The following is a 25,818-nucleotide window of genomic DNA, read 5'->3' as shown; positions in this document are numbered from 1 at the left end:
CTCTCCACATGCATCAATGAGCCCATGGGCGCCCATGACCCTGTAGCCATTCCACCTGTTGTCCTTCCATGGACCATTTGTGACCCACCGCATACTTTAGGGTCATTTGGCGGCTTTCGAATTTTCTTTCTTTTGCATAATTTGGAAGTGGAGAATCAGAGCTTCTAAACAAGGTGTCACTTGTGCAAATCAAGCAAATGTTTTTAAAGCTATGACTTGTTTATGACAAGGGTGTGGCAAACCGTGTTTCTGAGATAATCACCTCCAAAGTTTTACCCACACCAGGTTCATTCAGCCAGCTCCCAGAATGCAAATGGGGTTGGCAGACAAACAAAGCCTCATGGCTAATTAACATGCTGCCGAATGGGCCAATCATGACAGCGTCAACAACACACAACTAATTTTGTTTTTAAAAAAAAAGCTTTTATTTAACAGTAAAAATATACATGTTTTATAAAAGTGGAATTATTTTGGAGTTTAAAAGTCTGGGCAACAAAACAAAACGTAGAGTCTATCAATATTATGAGTCTCAGAAAATCAGTAATCTGTAAATCTGTCACCAACCTCAACGGACTTCATCACATCATGAACTTCTTCCGTTGTAACAACAGGGGGAGTATCGTCGGTCTCCTCCGGTGGTTCTTGAAAATATTCAGTTTCATCGTCACATTAAGTTTGAAATCTGCTGTTTGAAATGTTCTCCAAGTCCGGAGTTATATCAGATTCAGCGTCGCCGTCGGAGAACTGACTATCATCGCAGAAAATTAAGTCCAGTATGCGCTGCAAACACTGACTTGGATCTATCGCACTGGTCAGATTAAGGTCCGAAATACCATTCAGAGCTTCCTTCACCCGCTTCGCAGAATCCATAACGATACGGAGAAGAAAGTTTTCACAGACAAGTGAGACAAAAATACCCCCGTGCTGCGCTTTAACCGTCTAGAAGTGATGTAGGTGTGTGACGCGAAGGGTTTTTCTTCTTCGCTGTTTCACAACAATGGCTCCGTGTGTGTAAAAGTAGTACGATTTAAAGGTTGAATTCTATCAAAAGGGTTTCACATTGTGACTTCATATCACATGGAATATGGATTTATGATTTTCACCTGGACGGTCATTTTAAAGGAAACCTTCGATCGGCGTGCTATTCTGCTCTCGGTAAGTGAACTGCGTTTCCCATGGAATCTAACGGGAATATTTACCTCCACGGTTAAACATTTTTCTGATATTTATAAATCAAACTCGGTTTAGAAAATATGTTGAGAGATAAAAAAAAACACGAATCTGGAAAAATCTAATTTTTCTTCAAGAAAGGTTTTTTCAACTTATTTGGCTGCTCCTGGACATTTTTAGAAATGCGCAAGATGGTGGCTTTTGCTGTGGTGGGACACATTTTTGGTAGGTAATAAGCATTGCATACCTGGAACAACCCACAAGGCCTGCCGTTTTGGAGATGCTCTGACCCAGCCATCTAGCCATCACAATTTGGCCCATGTCAAAGTCGCTCAGATCCTTATCCGTGCCCATGTTTCCTGCTTCCAACACATCCTAATAATCCGAATATATCCCACCCCTTGACAAGTGCCATTTGAATGAGATGAGTGATGTTATTCACATCAGTGGTTTTAATGTTGTGGCTGATCGGTGAACGTTTGGCCAATCCAACCTTTCACTACAAAAACAACAAATGCCATATTGGAAGTGGTGATAAAATGTATATAAAATTTAATAAAAATCCATCCATATTCCAGTTACCTTTTGAATTGGCAGGCGTGGTTTCTTAGTACTTTGTGTTTTTGGAATCTTCAAACAATAACCCCAATTCACCAGAAAAAGAGCTTCAATAGGAGGAGGAGGAACTGCTAGTCATCCACAAACAACAAACAAACAAAAGCACTCATTACCATTAACTCCAGGTTAGCAAAATGTTCAGCAACCTTAGAATTTTAATGCTAAATACAATATTGTAGTAAATGTGCTTCACTATTTGACCTCCAATTAAGAGTGATTGTTGGCACATCCATGAGGAACTACATGAATAAGGAACTGAACTAAACAATACAAATATTCTGAATTGAATATTCTGAAGCGAATGCATTTCAGACTTCCAACCACTACATTCTGCTCGAGACACTTCAACGGAAGGCAAGTGATAAGCCTCATTCAAACAAAAGTGAATCAACACACCTGAGGGGTGACAAGCATAACGGACATAGGGCTTTTTCAGGGAGAGATTCACACCGCATGTGCAAACAAATAAAAACAAAATAAGAAGAAAAACACCAGGACGGCACATGCTGAAAATGAAATCAGAAAGCAGTCCAACCCAAAAGGAAATCCATGAATAAACCATGCATATTAATATGTTCGAAAAATAGATATGAATATGTATGTGAAGCAATTCTTGAATTGAAATATATTCATAAAATATGATTTCATATACATATTCCATAAAACGTAAAAGTGAATCAAACACAAAGAACAGTTTCTTTTTCCACGATAAGATAGATTGATTTGTATATGAGTAAAACCAAGCTAGAACATGGACCATGGACTCCATTTGAAAATTATCCTCTGAATTTAATTAATGCAAATTAATTGGTTACATTAGTGACGCTAATTCCAGTTGACCTGAAGCGTACTCTTTACAACATTGAGGATCCTCTAGGTGCGAGTGAAAATGTGCATCATAAATGCATAACAACCCTTCATCCATTCATGTCATCACAAGGGCAGTCATTCCTTCCCTGTAGACACAGCGGCGGAATCTTACCTTCACCTGCTGCGGGGACCAAGGGCAGATTTACTCACAGTACGAAGACTACTGACTGCAGCAGGGAAAAAAAGAAAGAAAAATCTGATTGAAGTTCAATCCGCCTCTCGAGAGGCTCGCTCTCAAGTCAAATCAGACTATTTACTCAGCCCTGCTCCTCTCGCCCTCTACTCTCACACTTTGCATCGCTATTCTACTTTACTAACTTGCTAAGTGCTCGGCTCCTAGACCCCAAAGACATTTATGTATAAATAAATAATACAGATTGTCTCAGGAGAATTTTTCACTTTCAATTCAGCGGGCGGATGGAGGAAGCTACCTGTTTACACAAGGGGACCTTTTCGTCGGAAACGTGTGAAAGGTCCGTTTCACTGACTGTGCTCGCCGGATCCCTCTGCTTCCATTCCCGAGTCGTGATATTGTTCTCTCTCTCTCTTACCACGTTTTGCTTCATTTGTTATTATGAAACATAGCTATATGGGCTTGATTGCAAATAGTAGTTTAAAATCTAAAGCACAACATGAATAGAAAAAAAGAGGGAAAAAAAGAAGAAGACATAAGGATCAATATTAAACCACTAATGGACGGAGAAACCATGTCTAGACCAGTTCCGCATACGTGCAAAGAGGGGAGATGTTAAATTCTGACTGGAAGAAACCATCGGTTACAGACTCGTCTTTATTCCAAACAATGGCTTTTAGTTTTGTAATATGACAAACCTGAAAATCAGAGACATCATGTCCAACGAGGTTGGGAAAATCAGGAAAGTAGTGAGTAAAACACAAAACAAAAAGAAAACCTGGTCGCTATGGGTTGGGTGGGGCATTGTCAGGTCATGGGGGGGGGGGTTCCGCGTGGCTGCTGCCTGACCTGCTGCACCCCTGCATTGATCTGGTTGTGCTTCGCATATCTCTCCCAGTGCCAAAACTCATACTCAGTACATACACCACACAATAGGCCAGGGGGGGCTGACATCCAGGTGCACTGAGCTGAGCACACTCGGCTACGTGGATGGGCGCCCGGGGATCGCGGCTGGATGGGGCATCTGGTCGGTTGTGGTGCGGCCGGCATCGCCCTTCCGCCGGGTGTGGGGGCCCTGCTGGCTGACCTGCGGGGCGGGCGATTCGGGCGGGGTGTCTGTCGGCACGGGACCTTGCACCGAGCCTGCGGTCCTTGTCTGGCGCCCGCGGCCCAGGTTCTACGACTGCGGCTGCGTCCTGTGGCTGCACATGGGGGTGGATTGTATGTGTGTGCTTCAGGGGTGCAGGGACTCCTCGCACGCTCCAGGACTGGGTTAGGCTCCTCTGGGCCTGCATGGGTGTTGCTCTGCAGGCTTCCGGCTTCTCTGGGGGCTGGGGGGTCTTCTGGATGGGGGGGGGGTGCTTGGGCTTTCATGCGGCCGTGGGATGTCTGTACAGCCGTAGGCCTCAGGAGTGGCGCTATAATATAACACCGACCTTATACTCCAAAACCAAGAACAAGTCCCGTACACTCACTGGTGGACACTTCAAATACACACACACACACATACACACACACACACACAGGCGGTCTCATCACAGGCACACACACACATCTAGAACTTGCTTTGAACACAACCTCAACAACCTCCTAGTAACATCCCTCTCCTTTTCTCCCTCATTACCCTCATAACTATGACAGGAAGAGGCCATTTGCCGAATTGCTGTTACAGTTCTCCTGGACTTAATTACCTTGTTTTTTTCAATACATGTTCTCATCTGATTTTAATGTTTTTCCATGTACCTGTTGTTTGTTTCTATGTTTATTTTTTTTACTCATAGTGATTTTCCCCCTCTTGGAATAGTGATTAGTGTTTATAGACCAAAACATGGGAAGATAGTTCTCCAAATAGGGGGATTGGTGGTGGTTCTGTATAACAAACAACTGTTCCTGAGGCCATGTTCCAAAGGATGACACTGTACATGAACACTGATGTTGGTATACCAATACTTTAACGAGGCAGAAGGCAGGCTGAGTCAAAGGATACAGCTTAGTTAAAGGAGACCATTTTAAAATGCTGGTTCCCATCAGTTACAAAAGTTCATAGCATACCCTGAACTACCAGGAAATGTTCTTGTCTGCTGCAGCTTCTCTCACTATACTTAAATGCAGTCAAACAGGTCCAAGTTTAAAGCCTTAAAATTTCTTAAATCTCCCTGGGAAACTGATGTTATGATCACAAATGTGTTATTGTATATTTTGACATGATTTGATTAATGGAAATGTAACATATAAAGGCTGTCTGACTATATTGTGAAATTCAAGGTTTTTGTAAGGCTTGAGGCCTTGTTAAAATGTTGTTTTGCATACATTTGAATAAGGTCTGGGTTGAAAAATAGCAAACCTATCCTTAATGAAATAAAGCCTGAAGAAAGTATTTTATTTAATCTGAAGCAAAGCGTAATTTTCCATTTTTTTTTAAATAAAACTCCACTTCTTAATATGAGACAAAGTCACATTTTTTAACTTTTTTTTAAATTAGCTATTATGCCGCTTTTAACAGCGATAACAGCTTTGGAGGCCTCAATGTTGGAGCCTAAACAGGACAGACCGTTTCACTCTGCGGGCTTAGAACAGCTTTTCTCTTCCTCCACAGGTCTGACGTGGACACAGCCAGGACTTTGTTCCCTGGAGTCCCTTCCCCAGAGATTCATAAGAGATTCACTTTTTCCCCGGTGCTGTCCAAACCATGGATGCCCACATGGCGTGGCTGGAAATCAACGTTGGACGAGACGAGTTGCAGCCATCGCCCACGACTTCACCGACCGCACCTGGTCCACAAGCTCTGGAGAGCCCACTGAAACTTCCCACCACGACTTGACGATCCGTAAGGCAAAAGGCTTCCAAAATCTGGTTCTTGATACGGGTTCATGTCAAATTTAATTATTTTCCCCTTTAGAGAATTTAACAGCCCTTAGCGTTTGTCTCATACTATTATTTTGATGAAAGAGTCACATAATAAAATGATGTGATAAGATGACATGATAATAAATGATGTATTCATATGCTCATTTTCTTTATCATGTATTTTCTTTACCATTTAGTTTCTTCATTATTTATTTTACTATTATTTTCATTTTTAATATGTTTTACTATTATTATATCAATTCAATTAGTTAGCATGATAAAATAAATCCCATTTATTGGCAAGAAGTTCATCTGTTTGTCTTCCTCAAGAGGTGAAGACAGTAGTAAATGTATCGGAGAATAACTCCCCAAATCCTTATGAGACTGAGCAATCATACTTAGTTTGGTTTATGTGCTGTTCTCCCAGAACAGGGAGTGATGCCCCGTAAATAAAAGTAATTTAATAATGATAATTTTTTTGTAGTTTAATATACCATAACGCTACATAAATGTATCCCTTTTTAATGAGTGCAATCTTAATTGTTAATGTGGTTATAACGCTACAAGTCTGTGGGTATGGCACTATGATTTTAGCTTTGTTTGACTGGTATCCTTGAAGGATGTGGTGTTTGGCCTGAGAGCGAGAGTGGCTTAATATACACACAGCCTGCTCCTGATCTGAGGTTCATCCATTCTGACAGCTACAACAAGCTTCTTCTGCCAGCTGTCGCCCTGCCCTTCATCCTTCTGCAGCCCCTGATCACTAGCCGTGAGACAACACTGACAGCCCTGTCATTCCATGGTCGAGTTTGCCAAAGAACAGGACTGTGTTCCTTTCCTCACTCACAACCACAGATGAGCACATAGAAGGCCTATATATACGTATATCGATATACACCGATCAGCCACAACATTTAAACCACGACTAATAACCACTAATATTGTGTGTTCTCCCTCATGGCACCAAAACAGCTCTGACCCGTCCAGGCATGAACTCCACAAGACCTCTGAAGGTGTCCTGTGGTATCTGGCACCAAGACGTGAGCAGCAGATCCCTCAAGTCCTGAAAGTTGCGAGGTGGGGCCCCCATGGATAGTGCTTTTTTTTCCAGCACATCCCACAGATGCTCAATCAATTCGGATCCTTACCCTGGCCACCAATTGATGCAGAAGAAAACACGATTCATCAGACCAGGCGACTTTCTTCCATTGCTCCATGGTCTAGTTGTGGCGCTCACGTGCCCATTGTAGGCACTTTCGGCGGTGGACAGGAGTCAGCATGGGCACTCTGACTCGTCTGCGGCTATGCAGCCTCATATGCAGCAAGCTGCCATGCACTGTGTTCACCTTTCTATCATAGCAAGCATGAACCTTTTCAGCAATTTGTACTACAGCTCTTTTGTGGGATCCAACCAGACAGGCTAGACTCCGCTCCCTACATGCATCTTGTGGGAACACCCCACAAGACCTGCTGTTTTGGAGATGCTCTGACCCAGTCATCTAGCCATCACACTTTGGCCATTGTCGCTCAGATGCTTAAGCTTGCCAATCATTCCTGCTTTCAACACATCAACTTCAACAACTGACTGTACACTTGCTGTCTAATATATACCACCCCTTGAGAAGTGCCATTGTAACGAGATGAGCAATGTTAATCACTTCACCTGTCAGTGGTTTTAGCGTTGTGGCTGATCAGTTTATATCTATATAGGTATATATACACAATACAATTCTGTCACATTACAGATCAAGGGAGAACAGACTGACTCAGTGGCTAACCAGTCCTGTCATTTGTTGTCATGTGTGAACAACGCTCTCACAACCGCCCAATTTAACTTAAGTTTAACCAGTATTATGTTTTCCCCTTGTTTGTTAGAATGTGTATTTTTGTGCATCTTTAAATGTGTGGTCATGGGAGCGTCTATAACGTCATCATTATAATTTTTTCACTCAAACGAAGAGAGATCAAAGTCTTGTGTGTGCAAACAGTGATATGCAGACTAGAGGTAATTATGGTATAGAATTGAAAAGCGTGACTGTAAACTACTTGCCTCCATGTTCAGAATATGTCCATCATCAAGTGCAGTGGATTTGAACATCGGACAGATCCATTCTGCGCCATCAACCTAAACAAGGTTTCTCATCTCCAAAAACAACTACATGCCGAAACACAAGGGTAGATGTTGAATTACTTGAGTTGGATTAAAACTAAAACCATGAAATATGACACACAAACTGCTTGTGTTGTGAACTAATTTGCCAGCGGGCAAGTAGCTGGCACTGTCTACATAGCCTACTAATCCTGAGGGTGGGGGTGGTGGTCTGTTTAGATAATGGGCGCATGGGAAGAAGACACACACCTGTTTTTAGCCATCCATCTGGGCAGTAAAATAAGAAAAGCTTAATCTCAGAGTGGTCCATCAGAACGGTAAAGACCACTGCTGAATAAGGTACGAGAAAAAGAAAAAGTAAAAAATCGAAAAGGCCAAAAAAAAAGCTAACCTCTGTGTCGTAAGCAAGGGGACATAGACCTCTCATCTGCAATGTGTCGTGGATTTAAGCAAAATGTAAACCAATAGTTTCTCCAATAGAAAAACAAAAAACTTTCTCAAGGTATACATAAAAACAATGGTAGCATGTAAGTTACACATGGAAGATATAATTGCAGCCAACAGTTGTTCATTCCCAAGCAATCTGGAAAAAAAATTCAGCAATATCTTTATTAATGTATTAGTTTGCGCTGCCGCACTTGTGTAAGCGTCAGTGTGCAAACATGTTACAAAACATTTATTGGGAATAATGCATTTTAAACATTGCACATTCATGGGATGGTGTGTTGATTGTAAATGTTCTCTACTGGAAAATGCTGTGTGCGGGAGAAAAAATACATGCTCAAAATAAAAGGTCTGAGCTATTTAATTTACAATTTTCACATGCATCGTCCTTAGGGGGATATTTCCTTTCTTTTTTGTGTTGAGAGCCTTTTAGTGTCAATTCCGCTCGTCGTGATTGGCTTGTCAGTTCCGGTGGAACAAAGGAGGCATCAAAGGGAATTGGGCCAAGACACAGTGAATAATGTATAATATGTAACCAAGCAAAAGTGACACTGGCTGCCATTAAATGTGCATGCAGCATATTAAATAGCATGTTTGACTTTACCTTGAATATAACATATCATCAGATCCGACGCGGAAGGCGAGCATTATAGCGCTCAAAAAAATAAATTTATTATATACAGTGGGGCAAAAAAGTATTTAGTCAGCCACCAATTGTGCAAGTTCTCCCACTTAAAAAGATGAGAGAGGCCTGTTATTTTCATCATAGGTAAACCTCAACTATGAGAGACAAAATGAGAAAAAAAAATCCAGAAAATCACATTGTCTGATTTTTAAAGAATTTATTTGCAAATTATGGTGGAAATAAGTATTTGGTCAATAACAAAAGTTCATCTCAATAGTTTGTTATATACCCTTTGTTTGCAATGACAGAGGTCAAACGTTTTCTGTAAGTCTTCACAAGGTTTTCACACACTGTTGCTGGTATTTTGGCCCATTCCTCCATGCAGATCTCCTCTAGAGCAGTGATGTTTTGGGGCTGTCGCTGGGCAACACTGACTTTCAACTCCCTCCAAAGATTTTCTATAAAGTTGAGATCTGGAGACTAGCTAGGCCACTCCAGGATCTTGAAATGCTTCTTACGAAGCCACTCCTTTGTTGCCCGGGCGGTGTGTTTGGGATCATTGTCATGCTGAAAGACCCAGCCACGTTTCATCTTCAATGCCCTTGCTGATGGAAGGAGGTTTTCACTCAAAATCTCACGATACATGGCCACATTCCTTCTTTCCTTTACACGAATCAGTCGTCCTGGTCCCTTTGCAGAAAACCAGCCCCAAAGCATGACGTTTCCACCCCCATGCTTCACAGTAGGTATGGTGTTCTTTGGATGCAACTCAGCTTTCTTTCTCCTCCAAACACGACAAATTGAGTTTTTACCAAAAAGTTCTATTTTGGTTTCATCTGACATTCTCCCAATCCTCTTCTGGATCATCCAAATGCTCTCTAGCAAACTTCAGACGGGCCTGGACATGGCTTAAGCAGGGGGACACGTCTGGCACTGCAGGATTTGAGTCCCTGGCGGCGTAGTGTGTTACTGATGGTAGCCTTTGTTACTTTGGCCCCAGCTCTCTGCAGGTCATTCAATAGGTCCCCCCGTGTGTTTCTGGGATGTTTGCTCACCGTTCTTGTGATCATTTTGACCCCACGGGGTGAGATCTTGCGTGGAGCCCCAGATCGAGGGAGATTATCAGTGGTCTTGTATGTCTTCCATTTTCTAATAATTGCTCCCACAGTTGATTTCTTCACAACAAGCTGCTTACCTATTGCAGATTCAGTCTTCCCAGCCTGGTGCAGGTCTACAATTTTGTTTCTGGTGTCCTTTGACAGCTCTTTGGTCTTGGCCATAGTGAAGTTTGGAGTGTGACTGTTTGAGGTTGTGGACAGGTGTCTTTTATACTGATAACGAGTTCAAACAGGTGCCATTAACAAAGGTAACGAGTGGAGGACAGAGGAGCCTCTTAAAGAAAAGTTACAGGTCTGTGAAAGCCAGAAATCTTGTTTGTTTGTAGGTGACCAAATACTTATTTTACCGAGGAATTTACCAATTAATTCATTAAAAATCCTACGATGTGATTTCCTGGATTCCTTCCCCCCATTCTGTCTCTCATAGTCGAAGTGAACCTATGATGAAAATTACAGGCCTCTCTCATCTTTTTTAAGTGGGAGAACTTGCACAATTGGTGGCTGACTAAATACTTTTTTGCCCCACTGTATATATACAGTGGTACCTTGATTTACGAGTGCACTAACATATGAGTTTTCGTCCTTCTATCAGTTTTTTGTATTGATTTGTGAGCAAAAATGTGAGTTACGAGAAGCGAGCTTCAGGTACACCGCCGCTAGTTGGCATGGCGAGCGAATGCGGCCAGCATCCCGCGTCTCACTCGCTCACTTCAAGTGGTTACCTGGCCGTGGAAGCATCTCTTTTGTGTTTTGTGCTCGTAATTTGTGCATTTTGTGCAGTTATTTTGTAAAAAATAAAAAAATTCTAACCATGGGTCCCCTATAAAGTACGTGCTGAGAAGAAGAAGCGGATGGTGTCGATTTAATTAAAGCATGAAATCATAGAAAAACATGAGCGAGGTGTGCGTGTGTTGGAATTGGCAATTTTTTTTAAGTTAAGCAAAAGTGAAGTGAAAAAAATAAAAATAAAAATATAAATTGTAGCAATTAAGTTCAGCAATAAAGTGTAGCAACAAACGAAAAAGCAAGAAACTAACTCCTCCAACCTCCACCTCCGCCAGCATCTTCAATTAGTCCAAGTCGTCAGATCGCCAAGCTTAATACACTTTATAAAAGCAATATATTTCTTTACATTCTCTGTTATTATGTTTTATTATGTTTTTATACAATATTTGTTATTTATAAATACATTTTTCTTATTTTAAAACACGTAACAAAAAAATAATTTTTTTTTTTGGAGGCTGGAACAGATTAATGGCATTTCAATTAATTTCAATGGGTAAGATTTGCTATACGAGCAGATTGAATTACGAGCTCTGTCACGGAACGAATAAAACTAGTAAATCAAAATACCACTGTATACATATACACACAAACATTGTATGACATTTGGGAAGCATTACAGCTCTCATTTAGGTTCATTTGATCTGATTGCGGGTTTTTGGTTCCCTGGTGCCAAGGGGTACAGTCTCGTCCAGGGTGTAGTCCGCTTGATCGCTGTCCCGCACTCCTGCGTTGAACTTACACGTGGACTCTGCTTCACACACTCCCCTAAACACCCATCTTTTTTGAATTACTGAACACCCTTTATTGCCATAACTATCCCAGTAGGAGGCCTCCTGCAGTAATTGCTGTTTCAATATTCATCCTCTTAATTATGTTTTGTCAAATACATGTGTGACAGACGAGGGGGCATGGTCAAGCATTGCTCTGTGGGACCCAGCACCTGGTCCTTCCCACCGATTTGTCAGATTTGCCGAGTGCGAGGTTTTATATGTGATGGGCGCTTTTTTGGTGAGGGGAAGCGTGGTGCAGGGAATCGAGCCTGCGACCAGATCGCTGATGACAGTGCCATCCGATAAAACCACTACTATTTCCGTTCTTGTTGCCAGCTACCCTTTTTGTTATTTTCCATAATAAAACCCCCACCTGGGCGGATCCTCACAGTGACAAGTTTCTGTCTCCCTCCTTAACCCATAACTGTGGGTGGAGTGTCCCGCAACATGTTTGTTTCTATGTTTATTTATTTCACTCGTTGGAATTCTCCCCCTCTTGGAGAAGTATTATGATTAGTTGTTTAGCTGGTCAAAACATTTTAAGATTGTTAACCATAGAGGGGGATTGGTGGTGGTCATAGATGTACAGAAATTCTGTGCTCTTGTCATCCCATAGGTCATACAAAGGACAGAGTTATTGCAAGCGGTTCTTGATGATTAATAAAGAGTATCTTTGCAGGTTGAGAATTTTAACTTTCAGATTAACTCTGTCTGTATGCCCAGCCTGCTGACAGCACATGTTAAAAGACTTTTGAAAAATAATTGCGGTATTCATAGAGTACCTTGTGTCCCTGTGTTTTTACACCCTTTCCACACGGGATATTGCCGCTTGACCCAGAAGCAACATCTAAATTTGTTGCACTCAAGAGCGTTGCTTTATTCGTGAAAAATGTCTGTATGAAAGATTTTTAAATCATGTTCAATTCAAAGTGCAGCTATTTGTGTTATTGAGGGAGAATCATATGATCCAAACTTAGCTGTCTTTAAGCTCAATAGCTGTTCCTAAAAATCGACTCTGATCATTACTCAAGGGAAATGCTAAAAGTAGGTCCATTCTATTCATACTAATGTAATTTAGAGGAAACACTCCTGTTTATGCAAGCCCAAACACAACCACTAGCTGAGAATTACGCATTGACAAACCTATGGCATACATCAGTTGGTCACTATGGAAATATGGAACTCTAAATTATTAAAGGCCATCTCCAGCAATCTTTGACCCCGATGAAGACCTAACTGCAGTATGCACCTATGCATTGTTCAATTCAGTGATTGTTCACTTTCTGAGATAGAAGAAATTTGCATTGGACATCTGAACTTTTAGTGGAAGAGAAAGAATTCAAACTACAATTGAGGTGCAGCTGCCGTGGATTGGTAGCACACCAATTTACCTCCAGCTCACAGAGAAATTCTCACTCTTAACTTGAAAAGCCGCAATTTAAATAAGTCAATTTTAAACATTTTTTTAAGACGTATTCCCATTTTACATAATGACTTTCAGCACTGTGAACTTTTCTTTTTTCTTCATAAGGGTGCATTGTCAGGATGGGTGGGTAGGGGTGGGGGTAATGAGAAGCAGCTGATAATAGCAGCCCTTAGAGATCCATTTGACATAACTGTAATATGAATGAAGAAATGACCTGAAATTTGGGCTGTCAGGAATTATGGGCTGAGTGGTAGGGTAACAATCCTTTATAGGTCAGTTTAAACTTTTCCATTTGATCCAAAAACAGTATTAGCTATTCAGAACAGATAATACAACTATTACTGGACATATGCAGGGGTAAAAAGAGAAGAAAAATCCAAGATTGCATACCAAGTAGTGTTTGTAGGCCAAGATCTTTATCTAAATAATGTAAATCATGGCTTTCGAAGTCGAGTGCTATACCCACAGCAAAATTCAGTCATTCTTGGGCCCTCATCACTAACTTAGGGAACACACCTACCAACATACCAATTCATCCATGTAAGAAATAAATATGCAGATTACAAAGGGGGAAATGTCACACCATTTAACAATAAGATAAATGGATTAACTAAATTAACAACAAAATAAAAATGGTACACCCCGTGACTCCCATATCGGAATGATCTGCAAAGCATCACCATATCAAATAGCCTACATAGAAACAACTACAATCCTACAAACACTATATACTGTATATATATATATATATATATATATATATATATATATATATTTATCAAGTGTTTAACAGAGTGATGTGATAATCACTAAATTAAAGTTTCAACAAAACTGTAACGATATGTTTTCATAGCACTTGTCATCCATCAGTACACTTGTCTGCATGTTCAAAAGACAAATATAGTTTTGGTTTTAATGCTTAGCAAAGGCAACAGGAAATTTAGGGGGGGGAAAATTCTCCATCAAACCTTTGAGAATTTGAATTCAAACTCTTATGGAGTAGCCTTTGTTGCAACCGTAGTTCGTAGAAAAAAAACAGACTATGGTTGACTATGGTGTAAACAGTGCCAGATCGTTTCTAAATTTGGGTAACAGGGTGGAGTCTTGGTATGTTGAGGTGGAGAGTGAAACCACCAGACAGTCGGAGGAAAGAATAAACATGGCCAACTTGCTAAAATATCAACGAGACACCTGTCAAACAAGGCAACTATGTCCCCAAATATACCTCTATCTAAAGCCTTTTTATCTTCTTTATGGAACAATACTGTAATGTTCTGGACAGCGGAAGAAGTCACAAGGTGGTTATCACTCACTGGGGTTTAATTGTTCCTTCCAGGTCACTGTTTGGGCCATAACATACCCGTAGAACCGACACAAACGACCAAACACTTCTCCATGCGTACGATTTGATCATACTAAAAACTCTGTCAAGATTTAGGGTTGGTTTGGGTACATGATAATATTTAGACGGTAAATGGCTGTCTTAATACATTTAAATCAAAGATAAATGAGTAGTGTACGCACGTTGCTAATTATTAATTTAACTAAATCCATACTCAATAAATGGCCTTTCTCAGAAGCCAAGATTAGTGAGCAAAATTGGAACAAAAGACAATATTTGGCAGTGCAATATATTAAATATATCTAAATCAATTAGACTTGTACAAAAAATGAAAAAGCTGAAATGTATTTCATTTCAGCTTTTTCATTTTTTGGGGAAAAATTTGTCTGACCCCGTTATTGATTTGTATGAGGTTAGGTTTATACAGCAGCATTGAGGTGCTGTGGGGGAGAGTGGACATTTTGCAATACTTCTTCCAGAATCACTTCTGACCTTCCATTTGGTGGCCTTTCTACCATACCTGTGTAAATCCTTTGCCATACAATTATACCTGACACACTAGTGCTGCAAACGTTCCTCCTTTAGAATGGCGTAATCTGTCTACCCTCTAAGGGAATGAAACAAACTTTTATTGATGAACATTTTTCGACAGAATATTACTTATTTTAATCAACAATCTGTCCACCCGTTGCCTTCCATCCTTTATTTTGTCCAGAGTTGTAACACTTAAAGCTCCACTTAATAGCCTGGGAGAACATAGTCCTGTTATAAAACCTGTGCAGACTCAACATTTTGTTGTGTTGCCGTACTTTTAAACTCCAAAATAATTCAACTTTTATAAAACATGTATATTCTTACTGTTAAATAAAGGCTTTTTTAAAAACAAAATAAGTTGTGTGTTGTTGAGCTGTTCGTGTTTGGCCCATTCAGAAGTATGTTAATTAGCCATGAGGCTTTGTTTTTTCCCCAACCCCATTTGCATTCTGGGAGCTGGCTGAATGAACCTGGTGTGGGTAAAACTTTGGAGGTGATTATCTAAAAAACATGGTTTGCCACACCCTTGTCATTAACAAGTCATAGCTTTAAAAATGTTTGCTTGATTTGCACAAGTGATACCTTGTTTGGAAGCTCTGGTTTTGGAAGCTCTGAAATGTTTTGTTTTTTTTCAAAGCTGCCAAATGACCCTAAAGAATGCAGTGGGGACCTCTACATGGCAACCCACTGCTCCAAGATACGTCAGATACTAGGATGGGTAAATGCAGAGAAATTGCGAATTTCCCCGCTGTGGGACTGATAAGGGTATATAAATTTAAAAAATAAATATGTGCTTGTATGCTACGAATGCAATGTCAAAGAGTCAAACATGAGATACAGGGATGGACAATCACATGAAAACATTTAACTTCGAAGTAACTACATCATAACAATTAATATAGCTGCAATGGTGGATCATATTAGGTTTGTTGCCAATTGCCAGAATGTGTCAGTTATGAAAGAGGTCAGACAATTAGTATTGTGACATTTGAGTTTTTACAGCAACATGAGCCAACAGAGTTTCAAAGAGACCGAAAGGTCAATGCCTAAATTGTAGGTGCAAATAATGACAGCGCTGTAGCTACCATTATGGAAGTAAGTATCTTGTGCATGGACTAGGGGTGTCACGATTCCTCGCGATTCCGCCCACAACAATAAAGTTCAATAGTAAGTCTGTGTCGGCAGACTTCGGCACGCCTCCCTCTCCTCTGGCCTTTCATTGTGTGTACAAGGGGGAGTGCGCCTTTGACCAGAATGTCCAGTAATTCCATATGTGGTGATGAAAGTGGGAAATAAACCCAACCATCACTTGAGGCATGTTCATGTGCAGAGGTTCCCAACCACCGTCTCGCGGACCATGCCGGCCGCAGAGGATTTACCACTGGCCGTGAGAACATGGGCGGGAATTTTTTCAGGAGCGATCTGCTCCACACCAGAGCAGCAGCAGGAAAAGGATTAAATGAAATACCTCTAGGGTTCTTATTTACTTTGTTGTGAGAAAAGATCGCTCTGATCGGAGCTGCGGAGCTGCAGGGAGTAATTTGCCTTTTATTACCAGGAATCCCCTCTGGAAAAAATAGCACCCCTTTTGCTGCACTTATTTTTGTGAGTAACTTAAAAGTCGTGAATAAGTAACGTATTGTTTATTATTCTAAAGTCAAGTTTTGCTAAAGCTTAAAACTGATTTGGTGTGCTGTTTAAATATTGTCATATTTTTGTTATTATTTGTCATTTTAAATATTCAGATAAAAGTAACTTATTGAGAAACAAGTGCTTTTCTTCACAAATCAAGACGCGATTACAATGGCATAGCCGTCAGTGCTAAAAAAAATGCTTAAATCGAAAATTGAATTGAATCGTGAACTTAAAATCGCAATCGATTTGGAGAATCGTGACATCCCAGCGAGGACATTCCTACATGCTTCCAGGAGGAGCAAGGATCAAACAAGCAATCTTCAGTTTGACTACTTTGCAAAACAAGCCAAACTACTGCTGCAGCAAAGAGGCGGAGTGGTCCTAAGTCAAAGCTCACCAACAGGAAATAACTGAATCAGTACCGCTGTGATCAGTCTCAACAAAGGTGCCCAAATTTCAAAAAGCTGGAATTTATGGCAGGGCTGCCATCCAGAAATCATTTGTATCCAACACAAAATAGACATGACTGGGTGTAATGAGTATAAAACCAGGATTCCTGAGCATTGACAAAAATAATACGGAGTAATTTTTAATTTCATTTGATATTCCCTACATCAGGTTTGCATTTTGAGAAAGCCAAATGATGCCTGCAAGCTATAACTTCTGTGGCTTAAAGTTGCGGGATCTTTGATAGTATGGAGAGCCAACTCATGGTAATCATCGCGTCCAGTAATTGCTCTACATGGTAATATCATTTCAAAGTACTACGAGGCTACAAAACCCTACGCCCCAAACCAACACATGGACGCCAGCTGCAGGTACTCCCCCAGGAACACGCCCCCCCCCCACCCGCAGAGACAGGCCAGCTCAAGTGAGGTAAAGGAGCGGGTGCCACCACCCAGACCCCCTAACACTCCCTTGGGGCCCCGGGATCCCCCACGACCACCCCTCAAGTATTAAATGATTGAGTTAAGTCAGTGATAAAAGTATCCCATATTTCATTGAATGAATAAACATTGTTTTTGGATATTGCTAATAGTTTTTTCCATTGAGATGTAATCTATTAATAACTGCAACCAATTGAGTAATATTGTTTTCTTGGCAATTGTTAAGGTGATCAAAATGGGTTGGTGGTGTTTAAGTGGTGGGTTGACTGAGGAGAGGTCACAGAGAAGACATAAAGACGGGGAAACTGGAATGCTGCAACGCAGAAGGGTTGATAGCTTCTTGGTGATGTTGGTCCAGAATGCTAGGATAGGTGGGCAGAGGCCGAAGGCATGAAAGTAGTCATCAGTGAGAGCAAATGTCTTCATCCACAAAACCCATTTTGAACATTGCACGTGTTCTGTGATATGAGCTCTGTGCAGAATCTTATATTAGATGAGTTGCATTTTGGAGTTGCAGGTCATAGAAAAGGTGTTGTTGCAAATAAGCTTCAGCAGGTTGATATCAGTAGGAACAGCAAGGTCTCTTTGCCAGTCCATTGTAGGTAAAGATAAAGTGTCATCTGTTTTTTAATAAAAGTTTGTATATTCTGGAAAAGGGATTTTTTTTTAAGTGACCGTTATGAGTGAGATGTTCAATCATTGGAGGTGGTTGTAGGATGTTGTTTGTCAATTTGATTTTGACTTTAGAGACTGCTGTAATTGAGGGAATAGAAGAAAGCCGTGGCCACCGATATTATACCTTTGGGTTAACTTTGGGAAGGATAGAAGAAATTGTTTTCAAAAATGTGTTCCAGATGAGTCATTCCTTGCCTTTTCCAAGACCTAAAGATTATTGGTCTGTTTTTAACCAGAAAATCTGGGTTGTGCCAGATTGGCGTGAATTTGTTTAGAGAGTGTGACCACTGGTTTTGAGGAATTTCCACCAGGCTGACAGAGTTGTTGCGATAAATGGGTTTTTAAAGCAATTGTGTTTTCTTATTGATTCAGTAAGGAATGGTAGATCGGAAAAATCCTGACATTCTGTTTGTTCAATGTCTCTCCATCCATGGCCCAATTGTTGCTCTGGTTGTAACCATTTAATTATAAATTGAAGATGGTTTGCTAGATAGTAGTATCTACAGTTTGGGGCTGCTAGGCCTCCACAGTCTTGGTTTTTCTGTCGTGTTGCTAGTTTAATTCTCAGTTTCTTCTATTCCCGATAAAAACTTATTGACTATTGATTATTCTGAGTATTAAACCAATGTGCTGTTGGTTGCACTAGGGTCATTACATTACATTTAGCAGACGCTTTTATCCAAAGCGACTTACAATTATTCAAATACCGACAGACGCAGCCATCAGGAGCAATTAGGGGTTAATTGTCTTGCTCAAGGACACTACAGCATGCTAGCAGGAGGAGCCTGGGATCGAACCAGCAACCTTTAGATTACTAGAAGACCAGCTCTACCTCCTGAGCTACCACCGCCCCCCGTCAGATGAGGTCTTCAATGGATTTGAGCAATGGAGTTAAGTTAAGGGTAAACAAATCTGACAGACTGGTGGAGATATCAATACCAAGGTATCTAATATTGCCCGTTGTGATGGTTAAGAGAAGTTTCTGGATTGCAGCACCCCCTACTGAGTGGTAAGGCTGTGGTTTTAGTCCAATTTATTGAATAGTCTGAGATAGCTGAGAATTTAGACATAAGATTGAACACCTCCAGTAGGGATGATATTGGGTTCCGTACGTACAACAAGATATCGTCTACATACAAACTGAGCTCAATGAAGGACGCCCATTCTCTGGATAATAAATGGTTAAATTCTTTACCTGTTAAAAGTGAGGTGTTAAACCGCCACCTGCAGCGAGGGTTCCGGTTTGTTTCATTTATGAGGTTGAAACTAATCGGCCCATGATCGGAAAATTACAATAGGGTGGATTTCAGGATTAGTGATTATGGACATTGCAGAGTTAATTGTCAAGAAAAGGTTGATTCCAGAGAAACTTTTGTGAGGTGGTGAATAATATGTGTATTCTCTAGAATGTGGGTTATTTGATCGCCAACAATCCCTAAGAGCAAGATCACTCAAATATTGGTTTATAGTGTCTGACGAATGCCAGGATTTGTGAATATTTCTGGCTTGAGAACGGTCTAAACTTGGATCCAGTACTGTGTTGAAGTTTCCTCCCAATATGGCCACAGGTTTCAAGGAATATGGGAAAGAAAAAGGATCTCTCTGCTGCCGAAAAGCGTAAAAAAGTGCAATGCCTTGGACAAGGTATGAAAACTTAAGTGTGATCATCATACTGTGAAGAGATTTGTGGCTGATTCAGAGCATAGATGGGTTTGTGCAGATAAAGGCATAATGAGGAAGGTTTCTGCCAGACAAATTCATCGGATCAAGAGAGCAGCTGCTAAAATGCCATTACAAAGCAGCAAACAAGTATTTGAAGCTGCTGGTGCCTCTGGAGTCCCGCAAACCTCAAGGTGTAGGATCCTCCAGAGGCTTGCAGTTGTGCATAAACCTACTATTCGGCCATCCCTAACCAATGCTCACAAGCAGAAACGGTTGCAGTGGGCCCAGAAATACATGAAGACTCATTTTCAACAGTCTTGTTTACTGATGAGTGCCGTGCAACCCTGGATGGTCCAGATGGATGGAGTAGTGGATGGTTGGTGGATGACCACCATGTCCCAACAAGGCTGCGACATCAGCAAGGAGGTGGTGTAGTCATGTTTTTGGTCGGAATCATGGGGAGAGAGCTGGTAGGCCCCTTTAGGGTCCCTCTGTGTCATTGGCTGCTATGGGCATAAAAGGAGAGAAACTCATGGTGTGGCCCCCATCCTCCCCTGCCCTCAACCCCATTGAGAACCTTTGGAGCTTCCTCAAGCAAAAGATCTATGAGGGTGGGAGGCAGTTTGCATCAAAACAGCAGCTCTGGGAGGCTATTCTGACATCCTGCAAAGAAATTCAAGCAGAAACTCTCCAAAAACTCACAAGTTCAATGGATGCAAGAATTGTGAAGGTGATATCAAAGAAGGCTCCTATGTTAACCTGTAACTTGGCCTGTTAAGATGTTTTTGATTGAAATAGCTTTTGATTTCAGTAAATATGCCCCAAAGCTGCCCATTCAACAAATGACCATTTTCAGTTCTTTGCAACCTATAAAATGTTTTGAAACTCTGTTGTGCATAATAATTCGGAACAGTGCATTTAGAGTTTTTTATTTTTGAAAAAAATACTGTTATCATTAGGAGGTTTGTTCAAAAACATTTGAATTATACCCTCATGGTTGATGACTTGAAAATTATACTGACTGTCATTTGCATCGACTATTTAGGAAAATCAGAGAAAAATATAATTTGCATAATAATTTGGAACGCGGTGAAATTGTCCCGTCCTTAGGGGCCTTTCTGTGTGGAGTTTGCATGTTCTCCCCAGGCTCAGATGGGGTTTCCTCCATGTAACATCAGTAAGGACCCTCACCAAAAACATGCACAACATCACCGTCTGACCAGCAATGGACATAGACTACTCACAAAAAGTTAGGAATATTTGGCTTTCGGGTGAAATTTATGGAAAATGTAAAAAGTTCACGTTACAGTGATATTATATCATGAAAGTAAGGCATTTAAGTAGAAGCATGCAATGGTGATTTCCTCATCTCAAACAATTTATTGAAACAAAAGCCAACAACAGTGGTGGGTTTACCACAACAAAAAAATGTCAATGTCTCAATAACTTGTCATGTGCCCTTGAGCATCAATTACAGCTTTACAATGACGTCTCATGCTGTTCACAAGTCGACTTATTGTCTGCTGAGTCATGGCACCCCACTCTTCTTGAAGGGCGGCCCTCAGGTCATTGAGGTTCTGGGGCACAGAGTTACGAGCCTCTACACGGCGACTCAGCTGATCCCATAGGTTTTCTATGGGATTCAGGTCTGGAGAAAGTGCGGGCCACTCCATTTGAGGTGCACCAGTCTCCAGCAGCCGTTCCCTGATGATGCGACCTCGATGAGCTGGAGCATTGTCGTCCATGAAGATGAAATTAGGCCTGTATTGTTCATGCAGGGGCACACTGACTGGATTAATTATGTTATTCAGGTAGTATGGGCTTGTCACTGTACCATTCACAAAGTGTAGAGCAGTTCTGTATTGACTAGACCCACATGCCCACAGTGTAACACCACCACCACCAAAGGCTTGTCTGTTGACAACAGTTGCTGGTGCATAGCCTTCTCCTTGACGTGTCCAACATCTTCAGCGGCCATCATTTCTGCTCAACGTGAATCAACTTTCATCAGAGAACAGCACTGCAGCCCACTGGTCCATTGTTCAGCGTAAATGCTCCCTGGCCCGTGCAAGACGATGATGCCTGTGCCTGGTGGTGTGGTCAGGTACCCTTGCAGGTCGTCTAGCACGCAGACTACGCTGATGTAAATGGTTTTGAATGGTCTGACGTGACACTTGGGTGCCTCTCAACTCCCTTAAATGTGCCTGGGTTTAGTGGCATTCATCATCCGGTTCCGCAGGGCACTGTTCACAATGAAGCGCTCATCAGTGTGGGATGTGACCAAAGGACGTCCACTTCTATGCCTCTCTGTGACTCTTCCAGTCTCTCTGTATCTCTGTTGCAACCTGCGGATGACACTCTGTGACACTTTAAGCTCAGTGGCTACTTCCCCCTGAGAACATCCTGTTTGAAGCCTTGCAATGGCGACGTAATGTTGATCAATTGTTGTTAATTGTCGTCTTGGTCTCATGATGTCAAAATGTGAACAGCATGATGAAGAGGACTGTTTAAATACCAATTCTAATTTAACCAGGAAATGTATTGGTCGATTCATGGATCAAACACCTGTTGTGAAAAAAGTACTGAAACATTGAACAGTTGGACAAGTGCATTCAAAAGTTTAGAGAAGCTCAAATTAAGTTCAACTGTAAGGGTTATAGTGCATTTTATCTTCATCTTGAAATTTCACCCGAAAGCCGAATATCCCTAACTTTTTGTGAGTAGTATATGTAACCAGGTCCCCGGGCGCATCGTTGAATACTGCCCACTGCTCCTGGCTGGCCCCCAAAAATGTATGAAAATGAATTAATAAAGCGGCAATCCGCAATCAAGTCCTGAGGGTTAGGTTCTTAACATGACAAATAAATAAAATAAATACGACCTGCCAGATGTGTGGCCAAGTAAAGAAAACATTGAGGGAAGTATAGACCTGCGTAGATACTGAGGAATGCTGTGATGATGTGCTGCTCTGCATTGTATTTTGGGCGGAAGGGAGAGGGAGAGAGAGAGAGAGAGAGAGACAGAGAGAGAGAGGCAGGTTTCCAACAGCACTAGATTAGTGAAAACGTAACACTCCTGTAGGAAGCCTGCAGGGGACTCGGCATCAGCTGTGGTGGCGTTTCGGCTTCAACACTGCCAGGATTCATTCAAGTGTGAGTGGGCCTGACAAGCGTATAGAAAGGAGAGAAATCTGTGACTTCCTGGGTAGACACAATGGTGGGGTCCTCATTCTATTATTTGGTACATTAAGTTTGCCTTAATACACAGTATCCCATTTCCACAGAATGGGAGATCAAGGGGTGACAGGAATGCAAGAGAGTTCTGTCCCATAACTAGCTGTTATTTAGATGAAGCATTTTGTTAAGCAGCCATTTTTCAAAGGATGCATCAAGCTCCAAATATGCGTGCAACGGAATGGCAGTGCTACATATCCCTGTAACCAATGGCACCCAGACTAATGTTAAAATCCCAAGCTGTCATTACAAACTACTAGAAATTTAAAGAAAGCTAGACTTGGAATTGTCTCAAATCTGTTTTGTCACTGCTACTACTTATACCACAGAATAATTGAATTTTAGTTTTGCTTTTACAAATTAAGTTGAAAAAATTTGACATTTTTTAGAAACCAGTTTTAGTATCAGTTTTGGCTCAATTCAGAAAAATTAAAGAAATTAAACATTCTTAAAACTAGATTAAACAACCAGCTTCACCGACGTTAAAAAGGACAGCTTAATTCAGACAAATTTGCAGTCCTCAATGCAGTGGTAAGAGGTGCTCATTTAGTGGATTAAATGCAATGCTGTTGGAATTAAAGGAGAAAATCATCCTAAAGGATGACAAAGTAAAATAAAATAATAACACTGTTCATTTTTTTTTAACTCTCTAAATTTCAAGGGTATTCTCTGTTTGGTTTTAATTTGGCCAAAGTTTCATTTAAATTATTTTCTAATCACAGTAAAAAAAAAAATGTCTTTAATTATAAAAAAATGTTTTCGTTTTTTGTTTTTTTTCATTGTTGGTTTCTTCATCGAGTAAACTTGTATATTGGCACTGCTATGCTGTAATGTCAACTGAGGGACAAATTTGAGTCGGACCATCGAGCAATCTCCCTCTCTTATGTTATTGAATGCTATTTGGCTCTAAAGCATTCTAAACAAAACAAAAAACTGAATAGCTGAAAAAAAACTGAAAGTTCGATTCAGCAAATTTTTTTTGCAGAATTTAATTCATTTGAATGAAATAAAACTATTACTAGAAACAAACCAACTTTAATCTCTACAACTTAACAGCACAGAAAATTAAAATCCTCCAGCCAATCCAATTGTCATTTACATGATATCACATGATGTAAAATAGATTTCAGTTTGGCTTTAGTTCATTTTTGTAATGCAGCATGTGTTGCTTCTGTAACGTAATATGCTATTATTGCAGTTTGGCTGCCAACTTTATTAGAATAAACAAGCAAAGTGGCTTCTTTGTGTTCTTTGTCTAAGCCAGCTGCATATTACATCCATTTTCACATCATCTCCAAGTGTGCGCTGTGATCTTATGCAGGATCTCCAAGCATTTGATCTAGTTTTTATTTTCGGTCTGAATATTAATGTTTCTCAGCCGAGGCTCAAGCAGCACGATTTGTTCAGTTTAAATAGCTGTGTTAAAGCAAAACTGTCTGCCAAAAAACATGCGATACAACAATAGCCTGTTGATACAGATCACCAAGGAAAGAAGGCAAGCACATCAGTAAGGCACTTGTTTGGAGAAGCTCATTGGGGAAGTCCACATTGTATAAACTACAAAAAGTATTATAATATTCTGCTGTTCACCATGTATTCAAAACCCTTTTTTTCCCTGCAAAGAGATTGAAAGAGATTTAACATGATTTCATGAGCTCTTAATTATATTTAGTTGTTATTTTCATAGGGTATCCTTCTATGGCATGTGGTGTTTAAAACCAAGCCCTCTGTGTGAACATGCTGTATCCTACAAGTGACTGTGACGTGCGGATGCAAAGTTCACCAAATGGTGTGCAAGCAGGCTCTGTTTTTCCAACAGTTTGCTGTATCTGGGGCAGCTTGTCCCTGAGAGAATGATTAAGACCTCTGCAGTTTACTGTAAATCAAGAATCAACTTATATATCACTTTTTTTTTTTTTTTTTAATTTTTCTTTTTAAAGGGAGAGTTGGTGGAGCAATATGAGCGGCTTGGATGATGTTATTGTGGGCCTGATGCAGCAGCAGTAAACACACTTACCTTTTGCAACCCCGACAGCTTCCCAAAGCCTTCGAAGATTGGTAATTAGAAAAGAACGGAGGCTTGGATGGAGAAGGAGAAGGAGATCGAGCGTGGCACAAAGGCTGGTGGCAGAGGGAAAAGAAAATAAAAAAACAAGTTTAATTACAGCAGGTCAACGGAGGAGCAATATGACTTATCTGTATTGCTGTGTTCAAACACATGGGTCACGAGTTTGGGGGGGGGGGGGGACTTAAGTTACTCAATATAGTGTTGGGTTAGGTTAACACCTACTCTTTGCCAAGTTACCTTTACGTGCTTGTTAGAATTGGGTCTTATTTATATAATGCAAGCCAAACCAATTTGTGTGTGAAAAATTAACAGAGGCTAATTTACAAATGACATTGGCCATTAATCTAAACGTTGAATGCGTAAGCACTTAGGCAACAAAAAACCTGCAGCACATGAATGCGCTGCTGAATAATATAATTTTGCTATGGTCCATTCCTAATAGAATTTAGACTTTATATAACAGCATACATTTTTTTTTATATAAGTTAATATTTCATTTTTATTTCATATGGTTTAACCCCTTTCCTACTGCACCAAAAACCCGTAACACCGGCTAACATCCAGCATTTGTCATCAGTGGGAAAGGAAAAACACGGATTTCAGTCCCTTGTCAAATGACCCTGCAATAGATTTGTATCGGCTCCACATCTGATCAGCTCTGATGTGAACAGGACACCAGGGTCGATCTGCTAATTTTGGCCACTGTACCGGCGCGATGGAGTTCCAGACATTGGCGTGTTTAAAGGCAGGAATATCCATGTTTCATTCCATCATTTCAAATCCGATTTAAAATTCAAAATGAAAATCAGAAGTTAATGACTTTTTTCCTGCACGCGGGACCATGTAATGTCCCGAATGAGTGTGG

At 40.7% G+C, this 25,818-nt stretch overlaps 1 protein-coding gene across 3 annotated transcripts in view; it reads right to left on the bottom strand.

Annotated features, from left to right (window-relative positions):
• fhit (fragile histidine triad diadenosine triphosphatase) overlaps nt 1–25,818 on the bottom strand; it is a 456,691-nt gene that overhangs the window by 384,272 nt on the left and 46,601 nt on the right. For 2 of the 3 annotated variants that reach the window (XM_080000298.1, XM_080000300.1), the window contains exon 2: nt 24,903–25,006. The gene's annotated coding sequence lies outside the window, so the exon portion shown is untranslated. Of the gene's footprint in view, nt 1–2,770; nt 2,826–24,902; nt 25,007–25,818 lie in introns of all 3 variants that reach the window. The other variant, XM_080000299.1, reaches the window with a different exon arrangement.

The sequence above is a fragment of the Zeus faber genome (genome assembly GCF_960531495.2).
Source record: "Zeus faber genome assembly, chromosome: 5".
Taxonomy (NCBI): domain Eukaryota; kingdom Metazoa; phylum Chordata; class Actinopteri; order Zeiformes; family Zeidae; genus Zeus; species Zeus faber.
The sequence above is the reverse complement of the archived record's forward strand: the minus strand, read 5'-3'. Positions and strand labels throughout refer to the sequence as shown.